Raw genomic sequence first — 17163 nt, forward strand, 5'->3', positions numbered from 1 at the left:
GCCTATTATTATTTTTTTTAAAAAATCCATATAGGAAGTCTCTACATTCGTACTTGATGAAAAGTGAGCCCCCCATTGAGCTCATGGAGGAGGATTTGAAAGAATGTATTGCATTTTATTTATCTAAATAAATCTGGGCCCGGTGGCCACAGATCCATGGTATCTTGTACTCTGTAGTGGAACTTCTGAGGATAAAAAAATGGTGGACCAGCTTATGGGACTGACTTGCTACCTTCCATGCTGGCTTCCCCACCTGTATTTATGGGAACTTGGCAGGGAAGGTCGTAAATGGCAATTTCTTGATTGTGGGATACTGTAACTATCATAATGGCCTGATGGGTTTGTTTTAATTATTGCTTTCTGCATTTGGGCACTAAGGTTTAATTTGTTTTCAATTTCTGTATTTGGCATTTTGATATTTATGTCGCTGTTCACCGCCCTGAGTCCTTCGGGAGAAGGGCGGTATACAAATTAAATAAATAAATAAATAAATAAATAAATAAATAAATAAATAAATAAATAAATAAATAAATAAGTGCAGACTAGTTGCCAAGTGCCCAAATCACAATCAAATGATCTTAAGGATGCTATAATGACTGAAACTTTAGAAACTGGTCATAAGTATGGCTCATTTAGTATTATCAATTTTCAAATGGTCATTGAATGAGTGGTCATAATCCAAGAATTACCTGTATAAACAAATTTCCCTTTTCTGTTCAATTCTCTTCTCAGTACAGTTAATAACCCAGTAGTAGCTACCTATATCCTCTTTTACTTCTGGCTAACCATTGCAGAGCTGGCAGAGAATTTATTAACAATTAGCACTAAAAACAAGTTGCTGGGTTACAATGGAAGAAGAAATGCTTTAATTATTGGGGAAAAGCTTCTTTAATGTAAGAACAGGAGAAATTGAACTGAAATAATATTTGTCTTTTAAACCAGTTAAATTAAAAGTACATCATAGACACTTGTTTTTATTAGGAAAGATTAAGGGCCAAATCTTATATAGCTCAGATTAGAGAATGGGCTATCTGACTCGTTGTTAAATACTTACTGTGATAAGGAACATACTAAACCTTTCTTTGTAATCATTTCTCCTTTCCCAAAATATTACTAGTTTAACTAGGAGGAAAAGATAACTATTTTGTGAGTCTGTAAATTCTGTCAATAGGAGACACAGTAATTTCAGAGAGAAGGTGTTTTACTAGGGAATAGTTCAGAGAGAAAGAGTAAACTCCTTTTCTCATGATGATGATGCTTTAAATGTGAAACTACCCATAATTCTTTTTAAAGCATTTAAACTGAAATCTGATAAGGGATATTTTACGTCACTGCCTATTTTAGCTCTTGGTTAAACTTTTGGAATTTACTGGAACTCTGCTGCCGTAACTTCTCTGTCCACTAAAAACAATTCCTTTTAGTTCTATGCCATCATTTCATACTTGTCAGATAACATACTGAAGAAGCTGTACTGACAATGTACCCATTAATCATCACATAGGAAACCATCACCAGGATAGCACCTAGTGGCCAATGTAGAAAGGTTGGTGAATGGTGGCAAGCAGAAGTATGATCATCAAGTAAAAATATGATCATTCTATAAATGTGTATACAAATAAAAGGTATGGTTTCTAAATATAAAACAATACAGAGGCTTATCTGTTTATCTCTTTTCCAACAGATGATAGATAGATAGATGATAGATAGATAGATAGATAGATAGATAGATAGATAGATAGACAGACAGACAGACAGACAGACAGACAGACAGACAGACAGACGTTTTATTTCTCAATCCATATTTCTAGTTCATGATTTCTTTCAGAAAAAAGTAACATTCTACAGATTTACTGAGATGAATAGCTCACTTATATTCATGATACCTTATTGGTAGTAAGTATTTAAGACTGTAAACATAAATTATAATCCTAAACAAAATGGTTATAAAGCCAAATCATTAGAAAGTCTTAGAATACTTAATATAGTTTTATCTTATGCTTTTTAAAAACACACACGTCCATCATGAATAATATACTTGATTGTAGAGAAAAATGGTTCATTTCAGACTAATATATACACCTAAATTTTCATTTCAATCATTAATATCAATAGTATACTATTTCACCATTACTTGGTCATTACAATCAAGGTTTAGAATAACATATTACTGAGTAAGCTAAAGAATCACTTTCATAAATAATTATGAAAATAAGAATATGACCAGCAAATTCTGGACTAAGTCCTCAGGGAGAAGGGCGGCATATAAATTTAATAAACCTTAACCTTAACCTTAAACAATATCACCAGAACTCCTTGGTTATAGTCCTATAGTGGTACAATTCTATGGGGTGGAATCAAGAGGATTTTGTTCAACACATTATGTAATAATCCCCTTCTTCTTGTCTGACCTTCAGGGATGCAGAAAAGAAACTCAGGGACAATTGGAACTCTATTTTTGTTGGGTCCAAAAATAGAATTTTCAAAGCTTGCCTCTTTCCCCTCTGCTCTCAGTTATACAGGTAGTTCCTGCCTTACAGCCATACACTTAGTGACTTCAAAATTTCAACCGCACCTACAACTTCTGAAGGCAAGCTGTTCCACTGGTTAATTGTTCTCACTGATAAGAAGTTTATCCTTAGTTCTAGGTTGGTTCTTTGGATGTGATGGACAACAAATATGTGATTTTTAGAGGAAGCACAAGTGCTAGTTATAATGAGACCTAGTTCCAGCAGAGGTGGGGACTTTGTTGATGATCAAGGTTGCATTTTATATTGAAAGTGGGGGAGGGGCTAGATAGGGCCTACGGATGGGGCACATAGGCAGAGTAAATCATACACAGATATTTCTTTTTTCTTACTTTGTTGAGAAACTTTTTGTATTAAGAAACTATTGTCTGTTTTAAGGTTTTATAGTTTTATAACCATAGAGAGAAAGAGTCCCACTCATGTCCCACTTCAGAATAACAGGAAATCACATCTCTGACTTTGAGCAATCATGTCCCATTGAGCTGCACCAGCAGAGAGAGGTCACAAAAAGGTGCTTTAGGTTTTGCAGTTTGCTTACCTTTGAACCAGGAGGTTTGGATACATATGTGATACTTAGGATTTCACAATATACCAAAGTATTGCAACCTCAGGTTCCATTCTTGATCAATCCTCTTTGATTTCCTACACTGAGTTTCCTTAGAAAGCCAAATCCTCAGTGCTGTCATTCAGTGCTGTAATAGTTTATTCAGCCGATGGGAAAACCTTAGTTAGAGCTCCTGGGATGCTGGAGAAGTGATGGAAGTTGATCTACAGTAGCCAAGACAGCTAGGAAATTCTGGTAGCTCAAATCCACACATCTGAGTATCCAAGTCGGAAAAAAATAAATCTGGCAGTGGTGTTGATGGTAAGTCAGTAGTAGAGCTTCTACTTGTTTTCAACATCCAGCCTAACTTCAATTGTGCACTTTATTGGCAAGAGAATGTTCATTGTCAGAGAAAGGAGTTAAGACATCTTTAGTTTCGCTTTCTGTTGTCTTTCCCCAATCAAACAAATAACTAAATTGGATATGTGTTCAAATTTTTAGTGGAAAACTCTGCTGATCTGGAGGTGAAAGGAAGTCGTAACTTCTTCTCCTCTATAAGTTCATTGGAAATGTTCACTCTAGCAGAGTCTTCTCCAGCTAGAATTACTTTTTTGTTCAAGAAGGAAGAGAAATACAGTAGTAAACACAGAATTTCCACATTGCTGCCATGGTAACCCATGATTGGTTCCTTACTCATGTTCTTTCCAAGACTCTAAAAGAGGAAGAAAGATGGCCAAAGCCCATACACTTCCTGTGTCTGCCTACCACTCCAATGAAAATAGTGATCTTAAAACCATTGAGCAGACTTCTACCCTGCTTTCAACCCAGAAGCTGACCCTCTCGCCAAACATCCTAGAACTTTTAACTCTGCCTTGTGGTTTAGAGGAACTGGAAAATGACTACCGGTAAAATGCTGAACCAGCTGCAGGGAGCATTTTGGGAGGATTCATAATCAAGTATAAGAATAAAAGGGAGGGAGAACATCTGGTGGAGGTATGAGGGGTATGGGTTAGATACTCAAGACTTCTTCAGATGGGATGTATATAGATACACTTCATTTCAAATTACTTTATCTCTTTTTTTAATTAAAATATTCTGCCACTCCATCCTCCTGGTGTGGGATATGCCTACAATGGCTTAAAACAATTATCATATAATGACAGTATAAAAGCCCAAAACATGAAACCAATAAAGCAGTAGCGTTAGAGGAAACAGCAAAGCTAAAGCAGAATAAAGATTAAAAACCCAATCTCAAACTTGGTAAAAATCTTCATTAGCTACCTAGAAGTAATTAATTGAAACTGCTCAGAAATAATACAGCTTTTATGTATTCAAATTATCTGGGTAAGAAGCTTATAAGATAGCTTAGGTTATGTGATAGTGACAGTTCATTTAGAAACAATGCATCTATGAATTACATGTATGTGATGGAGTCATCAGAACATGATCTCATTAATAATTTTCATATCACCCTCCTGAAGGACAATAGTCATTTTTAAACAGAGCCAACTCATATGCCTTTGGTTATCATGAATAACCATAGAGTATATGTACTATATATACAGAGATATTTAATATTTTACTTAAAGTATATAGTTACCGTATGCTATTGTGTCATAGTCCGTATTTAAACACTTATATACTTTGTATAGTTGAGCCCTGTGTAACAACTTATGAAGTAAAACAAATTTCTGCTATTAAATAATGGAGATGAACATTACTGCTATGCAACTAACTCAGAGGCAGATAGAATTGGGTTTAGAAAAGGCAGCCCAGTTGCATTAGATTCCACAAAATGAATGAAACATGGAAGTACATGTCTTACATTTTTATATATTGTCTCTGAGATGCTTTTTTCAGTTGGACTTCTTTTGTTTTCCTTGAAGATGTTTCACTTCTCATCTAAGAAGCTTCATCAGATCAGACTGGATGGGGGAGGATAGAAGGACTATATTTCTTTGCAGTCATCTGGTCATTAGAATTCTCTCTGAGAGCCATTGAGGTCACTTGGGAGTTTATCTGTGCCCTCAGGGGGACCTGAATCAGAGGGCAAATGGGAGTGGAATCTTCTTGGAACTGCTGAAAGGACTGTGTTGTAGACAAAGAGATTGGTGGTGTCGTATTCCTCCCCCTCTGTTGAGGGAGGACTGTTCAGTTCTAACATAGGTGGCCTTTTTTACCCTTCTTTCAAACCAATGTGGACCGCTATCTTCAAAAGAGTGACCTTTGCCTTTCAAATGCATATGAACTGCTGAATCTTGTCCTGAAGGATTTATTCTCCTATATTATGCCATGGATTTGTGAAGTGGTTGTTTTTTCAATGTACAGATCTGCACATGTCTCACTGCATGGTATTGCATATATCGCATTGCTCAGTTTGTGTCTGGGTGTAGTATTCTTGGGGTGGTCAAGCTTCTGCCTTGTATATTCTTGGTTTTAAAATATGCATGTATGTAGTGTTGATTGAAAATCCTCCTGATCTTTTCAGATATTCCTTCAACACATGGAATGACAACATTGCTTCATTTTTCTTCTTTTCTTTATCTGTTATGGAGGAGCTCCTGTTGGGTCTCTTTCTGGATTTGATAAAGGCCCAGCTGGGAAAGCCACAAGTTCAGAGGGTTTCCTTGATATGTTTTAGTTCTTTTTCTTTTTCCTTCTTATTGATAGACAAACTTTCAAACCAGTTGTGTAGGGTTCTGACCACTCCCATTTTATGCTCCAGTGGGTGGTGAGAATCAAAATATAAATACTGATCTGTGAGTGTGTAGCAAGGGGTATTTTTGTAAACTTCAGTGTTTAGGCTTCTGTCTTCCTTAATGTGCACTGCATAGACCAGGAAACCCACACTGTTTTCCTTAATATCTTCCCATGTGAGCTTAATGTATCTGTCCACAGAGTTGATGTGTTTGGTGAAACTTCCACTTCCTATGTTTTAATCTTGACCCAGGAATCGTCCACATATCTATACCAGTGTGTGGGTGAAATTCCTGGGAAGGAGCTTAGCGCTTCTCTTCAATGTAGAAATTGGCCACAATGGAGGACACAGGTGAACCCATGGTGCAGGCATGTTTTTGTCTGTAGACACCTTCACTGCATATAAAATAGGTGGTGGTCAAGCAGAGGTCCAATATGGCACATGTGCGGTCTGGGCTGTTAGTTTTATGCCTAATGTCCTTCTTGTAGAAGTCATTCTTCACTACCATGGCAACTTCAGTTGTTGGGTTGCAGTAAAAAGTGAAGTCACATCATAAGAAACCATAGTCTCATCTGGATCTAGTTTTAGTTTCCAAACCTTGTTGACAAAGTCCTGTCAATTGTTGACGCGATAAGTACTGTGACGGAGTTGATGTTGCTGACAATTGTCTGAATGGAGTTCCGTCTTTATGAATTTTGGGGAATTCATATATGTATGGAGTCGCTTACCCTCTAGGTACAGTAATCTTTTATCTCTAAGCATTATCCATTCTTTAAGCCATGTAAGAATGATTACTTGGTAATATAACCTCCAGTCCAGCAGTCCAAATCCTCCATTATCTTTTGCTTCTTGTAGCATTTTCACTTTGATTCTAGCTTTTTTTCCTTGCCAGATAAATTTTAATATTATTGTATTCAGTTCATCAAAAAAGGCTTTTCCCAGCCTTACAGGGATCATCTGATATAAAAAGAATTTTTGGTAAGATATTCATTTTCACTGTTGCTATTCTCCCTGACATTGAAAGTTAGAGATTCTTCCACTTTTCCAAATCCAATTTTATCTGTTTCAGCAGTCTTACATAATTATCTTCTTTTACTGTTACACATCTTGCTGTTAAATAAATTCCCAAGTACTTAACTTTTTTAACTATTTGAAGATTATTATTTTTGTTAGTTGATTATTATTTTTTTTTTGTTTTTCTGTTAAATTCTTTGTTAGCACTTTGGTCTTTTCTTTGTTTATTGTCAATCCTGCCACTTCTCCAATTTTTTCTATTTTCTCCAAAAGCTTAGTGCTTATTTCCAGTGGATCTTCCTGTATAAAAACCAGATCATCTGCAAATGCTTGTAATTTGTATTTTTCATCTTTTATCTCAAGTCCTTTAATTTCTATATCTTGTCTAATGTTTCTATTCAGTACTTCCAATGTTAATATGAATAGTAATGGAGATAGTGGACATCCCTGTCTTGTGCCCTTTTTAATGTTGAAGTTTTCTGTAAGATCTCCATTTACAGTTATTTTGGCAGTTTGTTTACAATAAATTGTTTTGTTTACATTTATAAACTTTTTTCCAAAGTCCATTTCTGCAAGTTGCTGAAACATAAATTGCCAGTTTACATTATCAAATGCTTTCTGTGCATCAAGGAATATTAGAGCCATCTGTTTCCCTGGATGAATTTCGTAATACTCTAACACATCAAGAATCATTCTTAAATTATTTTTTATCTGTCTTTTGGGTAAAAAACCATTCTGATCTCTGTGTATAAATTTGATCAGAAATTTCTTTAGTCTTTCTGCCATTATTGAAGCAAAGATTTTGTAATCTATATTTAATAATGATATTGGTCTATAATTTTTTATTTGCGTTAAATCAAAGTCTTCTTTAGGTATTAAGGTAAATAGGCTTTAGCTGTATCCCGCACATTTTGAAGTGATGTTTCTTCTTTCTTGTTTATTTTAAAGTAAAAATCCATTTCCTTTGTTGCTAATTGTAAGAATTTTTTTCTTTCAGTATAGATTTATTCAAAGACCATCTACCGTAAGTTTTTTCTTAGTTCCTCTCCAAGTCACCTTTATTGGGTTATGGTCTGCCCAAACTTTTGTTTCTATCTCAACTTCTTGTATCAGCATTTTAAGTTCCAAAGTTGTCCATATCATATCAATTCTAGACCATGATTTATATTGTAATTTCTTTGGATTTTTCTCTCTCCACATATCTTGAATACAAAGTTCTTCTGTCATTTTTAGAAATGTTTTAAGTAATATATTTCCTCCCTTTCTCCCTTGTTTGGTGCTTTTGTCAGCTGGCAAGATAGTGATGTTTGGGTCTGTTCCTAGGGATGTCACTGCTCTTCTTTTTTGAATTATGAGATTGGAAAAGGTGTTTTGGCATTGGTGAGGGCTGCAGATACCTTCATTCTTAATTGCTCTGCCTCTGGTTCTGCCAATCTATTGTTCCTGATGGCTGACTCTATGGTTCTGATGAGATCTACAATTGGTAGGTGTTCTGGTGTTACTGCAAAACTCAGTCCTTTGGATAGAACATTCTTTTCTGTTTGAAGAAGCTCTCTGTCAGACAGATTTCTCACCATTAGTGATCCTTTCATCTCTACCACTATCCAGTTGGAACTGATGAATTTTCTTGGATGAGAAGTGAAACATCTTGAAGGAAAAACAAAGTAAGTTCAGTTGGCTTTGAGACAACCATTATTTAATCTCCATAGACATTTTTATATTGTTTTATTTTTAATTTTTATTATTTAAAAATAGTTTACTTCCAAGGGAGAAAGATTATTCTCTTAAAGATGACCAGGAGGGAAGGGTATCATTGAAAGCCAAATCCTGGGATATGTAAGCTCCCTGAATCAAAATTTTTGCATTTCTCAATTAAAGGATCAGTTAATAAGGAATGGGATATAGCGAAGGCGTTTCAATTTAAAAGGAACAGGGTTATTTGAAAAAATACTTTGATTTTGCTTGAAACAGCTTTTTATTTTCCCACACTTCTATTTTACATGAGCCTTAGAATTAAAGATAAATTTGGCCTTCTAGAATGTTCTTTGGAAAAAAAATATAAACAAAAATGTTTGGTCTGGAATTGTGCTCCTAAACCAGAAAGAGAACAAAGTCAAGTAAGGGTAATAGACAATACCATGCACTGGGGATATTATAGGGAGAGGCAGATAATATTCTGGTAAATCAGTGCTTTATAACAGTTTTTGTCCCATACAGGCATATTGTGAAGCCCCCTCCCCCCACTTACAAAAGATTGAGGGCTCCTGATCTGTGCAATAAACTATCACAATGTCATGACCAATGTGGATTATGTTAAAATAGGTTTAGATCAGTTCCTGCTAGTCTTGGTGACTTATAGACTCCTAAAATCAAAGCAAACATATCATTGAACATCCCCCTGCCCTATGATGTATTCCTAATTCCCTAGACAAGATGGCGGACGTGCAGGCGGATCTGTTAGGGTGAGCTCTGCAAGTCTCAGAAAATAGGCGTCCTAGGAGCCCCCAGGGGTGTTTATACCCTCTGGTTTGGGGGGATAGTGAGGGCAATGATTTGGCAGCTGAAGGGTGAAGGTTGCTGGACTGCTGTTTTGCTGCCGACTCTGCTGCTTTCTCGGACTGGATGTTTGCGGCGCCTTCCCGCTGCCTCAGGCGTTTTCCGGGCCGTTTTCGCCGTACCTGGCAGTTTCGGCGGCCGGCGGTTTTGGTAGCGGCGTCCTCGGCGATGGCGGAGCCAGCGTCCTCGGATGGTCCCTGGCTGCTAGCGGTCTCGGCGGAGGCGCTTCGGGCCATTTCGGGCCGCTTTTGTGGTCGGCTTGGTCTCCCTCGGCTGTGGCGGCGGTGGCGTTCTTGGCTCGTTCCGATGGTGACGGTGACGGCGGCGGCGGCGGCGTTGCTCCAGGGCCGCTCTAGGCCTTCCTTTTCATCGATTGTTTGCTGGGTCGTCTGCCTGACCGTTTGCCCGTTCCCGCCTGAGCCTTTTTGGCCCGTTTTCCATCGGCGGCGGGAAGGGCTGGATTATTCTCGTTTCCATCAGCGTCCTGGCGGCGGCAGCAATGGCGGCGTCGTCTGCAGCAGCGCTCCGGTGGTGGCAGCGGCCCTGGCGGCTCAGCGGCGACGCTGCACTCAACTTGTCTCTTCCTCTGCTTGCTTTACTCTTTCTAGATGGCCTGGTACTTTCACTGCTGTTGGGGGCCTCGAAGGTTCCTGGGCTAGCCGGTTAATTCCGGTGGATCCCAGTGGAGCCCAGTGGTCCCTTGAAAGACCTATGCTTTCCGTGGCACCAGTTGTGACTTTGGTTGGTGCCATTGGATTTTTGGACCTAAAAGAATTAGATAATTTGGAAGACCCCAATGACTGCAGAACTGGCCATGATCAATCTTCTCGGAAGGCAGAGCAGCGGAGGATTTGGCTATTTAGTAGTGCAGACTTTGATGGGGTAATATACTATCACATCCCTGCCTTCGGACTGTTGTTTATTGCCATTCACATATCGTCCCCAAAGGATTCAGAGTTCCCTGGGTACTAGCCACCGTGAGAGGGTGGCTTAAACTTACATCTGCTGCCCCTAGAGGTGAGAGCTCCAGGGGACATGCTGTACCCAGGATGGATGTTTCGGACCATTCCCCCAGGAACAGGCTCTCCAACTGTCGTGAGAGGATGGTGGTTGGCCTGTCCTGGGGTGGCACCCAGCTGAGTGGCAGTGGCTGGGTGGAAGCTCGGGACACCTATTTGCTCTCTGTTTGGTCCCTCCTTAAATTAATTAATTGACTATGGACTGCCTATATCTGGACTACTCTTATGCCTTGTCTTAGGTACTCCTCTACGGACTTGCTCGCCCTCAGGGGTGCTCCCCCTTCCTGGAGGCGGCCCGCCTTTCCAGCCGAGTACAATCTCGAGGAAGGGCCCATTTATTGGGATCCCGAGAGATGGCTGGGCACGGTTATGGGCCTCCGACGTAAACCTAATAAGAGGTCCTTGGTTTGCTTTTTGTCAAAAAATTTTTGGGGGTTAGGGAGGAGGGAGGGTTCTTTTCTTGGTTGTTCGGACGAGGGGGGCAGTCCAACTACCTCTGTTCAGGCTAGTGCTGAGGCGGATCGCGGGGGGGAGGAGCGGGGGTCGGCTGCTTCTGGGGCTCCAGGGCCAGTCGTGGGACTATCCATCCCCACGACGATAGGGAATGGCAGCAGGTGTAGGAACAGAGGGCCGTATCGATCTCAGGGAAGGCCTCTCCGCTGCTTACAAGCGGTGAGGCACTCCGACCCTCTGGTTCCGCCCCGAGGTCCCGGGAGTGAGGATGTGCAGCCTCCTGAGCTCCGGCTGGTGTACTTGAATGCCAGGTCGGTCGCTAACAAGGCTCCTCTCGTCCGTGACTTGGTCGAGGGTGAGCAGGCGGACCTGGCTTGCATCACTGAAACTTGGTTGGGCCCAGAGGGCGGTATTCCTCTGGTTGATCTTTGCCCACCAAGTTTCCGGGTGCTGCACCGGCCTCGGGCTCAGGGTAGGGGTGGGGGAGTGGCTGTTGTTATGAGGGAGACCTTGTGTCCACGGGAGGCCACCGTTCCCCAGATAGTCGGGTGTGAGTCTCTCTTTTTGAGATGCGGCCCTGGTGCGCAGTTGGGCTTGCTGCTGGTGTACCTTTCGCCTAGTCACGCAGCAGCAGCCCTGCCTGAGCTGCTCGATGTCCTCTCTGGGCTGGTGGTTGAGTTCCCGAAACTTATAGTTTTGGGGGACTTCAACCTACCATCGCTGGGAGGATCATCTGAGTTGGCTCGGGAGTTCATGGCTTCCATGACGGCCATGGACCTGACGCAAGTAATTTTGGGACCGACTCATGAAGGAGGCCACACCCTTGACCTTGTTTTCTTGTCTGGACGGTGGTTAGATGATCTTGGTGGGGGCTCTCCAATTATTATGCCCCTGTCATGGACCGATCATCATCTCCTGCAGCTGGTCTTCCGTTTTGCCACCCCCCGCCGTGGGTGTTTGGAACCAATTAAATGGTACCGCCCCAGACGCTTAATGGATCCCCAGAGGTTCCAGGCGGCGCTGGGGTCCCCACCTGCCTCCCTTGCTCACAGCTCGGCAGATGCCTTAGTGGAAGCCTGGGAAAGGACGGCCACTGAGGCTCTTGACCGAGTTGTACCCCTGCGGCCCCTGACCCGGTGCAGATCCCGTCAAGCTCCATGGTTCTCTGCGGAGCTCCGGGAGATGAAGCGTCGGAGACGGGGCCTAGAGAGCGGTTGGAGGTCCAGCCGATCCGAATCCGACCGATTGCGACTAAGAGCCTACATTAGGTCTTATCTCGCTGCGATAAGGGAGGCGAGGTCTAACCACTTCGCCACCCTTATCGCGTCCGCAGATAATCGCCCGGCCGCCCTGTTTAGGGTGACTCGCTCCCTCCTAAATCAGGAGGTGAGGGAGGATCCCTTGCAGGGTCGTGCCGAGGAGTTTAACCAACATCTGTCGGACAAAATCGCTCGGATTCGGACCGGTCTGGACTCTGACTGGGCAGAGTCTGACGATCAGGACACGGGCGGTCTTGTCGATATCACCTGGGAGGAGTTTGATTCTGTGACTCCGGAGGAAGTGGACAGGATCATGGGGAGGCTGAGCACCACCACATGTTTATTGGACCCGTGCCCTTCCTGGCTGGTCTATGCAGCCCGGGAGAGGACACGCAGCTGGTTCCAGGCAGTTATATCGGCTTCTCTGAGTGAGGGTATCTTCCCCGCCGTCTTGAAGGAGGCGGTGGTGAGGCCTCTCCTCAAGAAGCCTGCCTTGGACCCAGCTGTATTGAACAACTTTCGTCCTGTCTCCAACCTTCGCTTTCTTGCGAAGGTTGTTGAGAGTGTGGTGGCGCATCAGCTCCCTCTGGTCCTGGATGAAGCGGATTATCTAGACCCGTACCAATCGGGTTTCAGGCCCGGGCACAGCACAGAGACGGCATTGGTCGCGCTGGTGAATGATCTCTGGAGGACTCGGGACAGGGGGCATTCCTCTGTTCTAGTCCTATTAGACCTCTCGGCGGCTTTCGATACCATCGACCATGGTATCTTGCTGCGGCGTCTCAGGGGACTGGGAGTGGGAGGCACAGTTTTACAGTGGTTCTCCTCCTATCTCCAGGGACGTTCGCAGTCGGTGTTGGCAGGGGGGCAGAGGTCGACCTCGAGGTCTCTCATTTGTGGAGTTCCTCAGGGGTCGGTCCTCTCGCCTCTCCTGTTCAACATCTACATGAAACCGCTGGGTGAGATCATTCGTGGCTTTGGAGTTGGGTATCATCAGTACGCTGATGATACCCAACTTTTCTTTTCGACCCCAAACCACCCCAGTGATGCCCTCAACGTGATGTCCCGTTGCCTGGAGGCGGTTCGGGTCTGGATGGGGAGGAACAGACTTCAACTCAACCCCGACAAGACTGAGTGGCTTTGCATACCTTCATCCCGGGTCTATTCGGACATTCCACCTCTGGCTATGGGGGGTGAACTATTACCCCCCGTAGATAGGGCTCGCAACTTGGGAGTCCTCCTAGATTCACGGCTCACCCTGGAAGACCATATAGGAGCTGTGACTAGGGGGGCCTTCGCCCAGGTTCGCCTGGTGCGCCAGTTGCGGCCCTATCTTAGCCGGGATGATTTGTGCACGGTCACTCATGCGCTCGTGTCCTCTCGTCTGGACTACTGCAACGCTCTCTACATGGGGCTGCCCTTGAGGACCACCCGGAAGCTCCAACTGGTACAGAATGCAGCCGCGAGAGTTGTGTTGGGAGTTTCCCGATACTCCCACGTTACACCTCTGCTCCGTGAGCTGCATTGGTTGCCAGTTGTCTTCCGGGTGAGATTCAAGGTACTGGTAACGGTGTTTAAAGCCCTCCATGGCATGGGGCCGGAGTACCTTAGGGAACATCTGCTGCCGGCATCAAGCTCCCTGCGCCCTGTGCGTTCCCACAGAGAGGGCCTCCTCAGGGTGCCACCGATCAGAGAATGTCGATTGGTGGCCCCCAGGGGGAGATCCTTCTCTGTGGGCGCTCCGGAGCTGTGGAATCAGCTACCGGTAGAGCTCCGGATGGCGCCCGATCTTCGCTCCTTTCGTCGCGATCTCAAGACGTTTTTGTTTGTACAAGCTGGCCTAGCCTGATGGGGATCGGTGGGGTTGTTTTATCTTTGGTTTCTTAATTTTATCTTGGGGTTTTTTAGAATTGTACTTCTATTGTTTTAACTAGGGCAACTGTTTAATCTCTTTTTAATGTTTGTATTTGGTATTTTATTCTGCCCTGTGAACCGCCCTGAGTCCTCAGGGAGAAGGGCGGTATATAAATGTTATTAAATTAAATTAAAATTAAATTAGACCAGATGTCACTAAAATAATATGAAGTTTGTTACTTCACTGCAATGTTGACTAAAAGATGCTAGAAAATCTACACATCATTGAATATCCATTGCTAGAAAGAAGGATGGAGTTCTTATATTCATGTCCTGCTTTGGAGCTGCCCAAAGGACTTTACTTGGTACCTGTGAGAAGAAAATGCTTAAACTACATTATCCGTACCCGGCAAGGCTGGTACTAAAAAGCTTCTGTGAGCAACTAAATAAATTGTGGCATTGGGTCATTAGCTTTGCCCACCGATGCTGATACATATAGATGGTAATACACCACAGTTAACTTGTCTGGTTGCATATTGGGCCCAGTTGAGGATGGTGCCAGCCTGCCTTTCTTGCAGTCTCTACAGTTAACAGTTAATTCGAGGAACAAGTATTTAAAAACTTTATTTACAAGAAGGAAGATAATGGCTGCAACATGAGAATTTCAGTTAATCCTTTATTTCTGAATGAGATACCAATGCACAGTACATGCCATTTAGGGTGGCTAAACTCTTTCACCTCTTCCTGCTTTTTTATGTACAGGACTGGAAGCTTGCCTCTTTATGAATGAAGGGCTATCTGCTTCTATTTACTGTTTCAATAGATATCATTCCCAATGGTATGAGAAATAACTCTCACATGTGGTTGCTGGTTGGCTTATTTATTCATTGGCAATACAACAGTCATAGGCCACCCCAATCCATATGGACTCTTAAAACTCAGTGGCATCTCTGGGGCCACATTCAGAACCAGGAAAGATCTTTATCCTCCCTGCTCCTCAGATGAATATTTTCAGGTTCCCATTGGAAGAGTTTCAAACATGGCGCAAATTCACACAGAATCACTTGTATAACACAAACTAGGGGTGATTATGGCAAGGAATTGTTTAACACATAAGATGTTTTAAGAATGGCATTATCGTGTGTCTTATTATAGTTCTGCATTAAGAGTTCCCTCTCTGAATGAGCTAAGTTTAGCTTGGGTGACGTATGTGTTGACTCAGTCCGATTTGACAGTCAGAAGACTAAGCACTCACTGTGTGCATCTGTTTGTCAAAACTGCCAAAGCCAGTGAACCTTTGGATAGTTTCCATCTCCAAGATATCTAGACATTACAAGCTGTCCCCACAAAACCACACTAAGCAAAATAACAGGCTTTTCAAATAAATTGACAATGGGCATTAAGGAAGGGGGTGAACCTTTCTTAATTACTTCTGAAGAATGTTTTATGCCACTGTGGGCTGAAAATGTCAGTATGCTGAATCATGTATACACAGTTAGCTTATAGTGCAGACTCTTTAGAGAACCACTTGAAGGGACAAGATAGTTAAATTATTCAATCCAGTCTCAGGCTACATATGGGCCACAAAGGTCTCTCTATCAACTTGAAAGAAGTCTAATGTAATTGAAAGTGGAAGCTACTAAGTACATAAGAAGCAATTGTAAACTGCATTCAATCAATCTGAACTAAATTCAATTTTAGGTATTATCCCAGCTTTCCCCATATTTTGTAGTGTGGCAAATGAGGCATGTTTTGATCTAAAAGCCTGCTATGCTAGGGTTACCAAAAGTCATAAATTTATAATACACAGAAATTAATTATTTTTATGGCTGAGCCATAAAGCACTGCATGAAAAGAGACAGGAATTATAAATCAAAACTAATTAATCATTCAGCTAACCAGGAATCAGGATTCTGAACAAGACCAACCATGTAAAACACAACAGAGACCCCAACTCACAAATAGTTTTTTTAACCTAGCCACAGTAGGTGGAGCTTCTCCAGATTTAGGTTTCTTCCTTTAAAAGCTGCAGTTCTGTGGGTAACCTCATGAGACTGCAGTCAACTATTTCACTCAAGCTATTTCATAGAATGTTAAGAATTTTAATTACAGCACTGTATATGATATGGCTCTCATATCATAGAAAGAAAGAAAACTGGTCATGATTATATTGTATTTTATGTATAATACACGTTATCTTACACTGATGCTTAGATACGTATTTAGTCTTCTTTGATATGGGCTTATGTCTAAGTAGAACTCCAAATATGCTAGAACTAGAATATTTATTATGTATTGGCTTGTTTGTATGACCTGCTTTTGCAAAATATATATGAATAGATATGACATCAACACAGAAATTAGTGGAGTGCTGAAGATGACACATTGACATAGCTAAAGAGCTGGTTAGCTATGTACATAGAATCTATATTTACAAATCCCACTGAACCATGAATTAGTCAACCACATTTTGGTCTAATATGTTGGGCAATCCTGACTTCTAGGTTTAGCTTCATTCATTCACTGGGAACCCAGAAAACTGAAATGACTAGACCACAGGTCTGCAACCCGCGGCTCCGGAGCCACATGCCTTCTGCCATGTGCAGTCCAAAAAAAAAAAGTGGGACTAAAAAAGTTCAACCAATCAATTCAAATATGCAGGGTAGGTGCATATCTCGCCTTGGCTCCACTCTTCAGTCAAACCCTGTTCTGCACATGCGCGCATGTACGTGCATGTGCACACATTTTTTTGCGGCTCTCAGTTTTTCCTTTTGTGAGGGAACCAGTTCTGAGTGGCTCTTTCACTGTTTCAGGTTGCTGACCCCTGGACTAGACCATAGTAGTTACAACTAGAAAACTATGTTGTGTGGTCATAACCAGAAAGAAAAAGTCTAAGGTGGAAGGGGATGGGATTCAGAGAACATTAGGATAGGTTAGAGATGCATAAAAGATGGAACTCTAGTTTATAAGAGGAAAGAGTTTCTCTTGAGGTGAATGGGTATTGTGAGATAGGTATGTTGAAATGTGAGTATGTGAATCTTACACATTTGGGGAAGAGCTATAGGCTGATCTTGAATAAAAGGAACTAAATCTAAGTTTTTGAGTTTATCCTGCACCACTGTTTTTTGTTGTTGTTCTTTGTTCACTGTTCTTTGCTGAATTATTTGTTACATCATTTCTCTTGGTTTGTTTGAAATGGGTTGGTACTAGAACAGAGCATTATGTAAATTACCTGGTCAGA

The 17163-nt window shown here is 42.0% G+C and overlaps 1 protein-coding gene across 1 annotated transcript in view; it reads left to right on the plus strand.

Annotated features, from left to right (window-relative positions):
• The first annotated feature begins 3876 nt into the window (after nucleotides 1-3876).
• LOC308677923 (uncharacterized protein C10orf67 homolog, mitochondrial) overlaps nucleotides 3877-17163 on the plus strand; it is a 69300-nt gene continuing 56013 nt past the window's right edge. Inside the window, exon 1 of the mRNA XM_081344631.1 lies at nucleotides 3877-3974. The gene's annotated coding sequence lies outside the window, so the exon portion shown is untranslated. The remainder of the gene's footprint in view (nucleotides 3975-17163) is intronic.

This window comes from Vipera berus, assembly GCF_964194415.1.
Source record: "Vipera berus genome assembly, chromosome: Z".
Lineage (NCBI taxonomy): Eukaryota > Metazoa > Chordata > Lepidosauria > Squamata > Viperidae > Vipera > Vipera berus.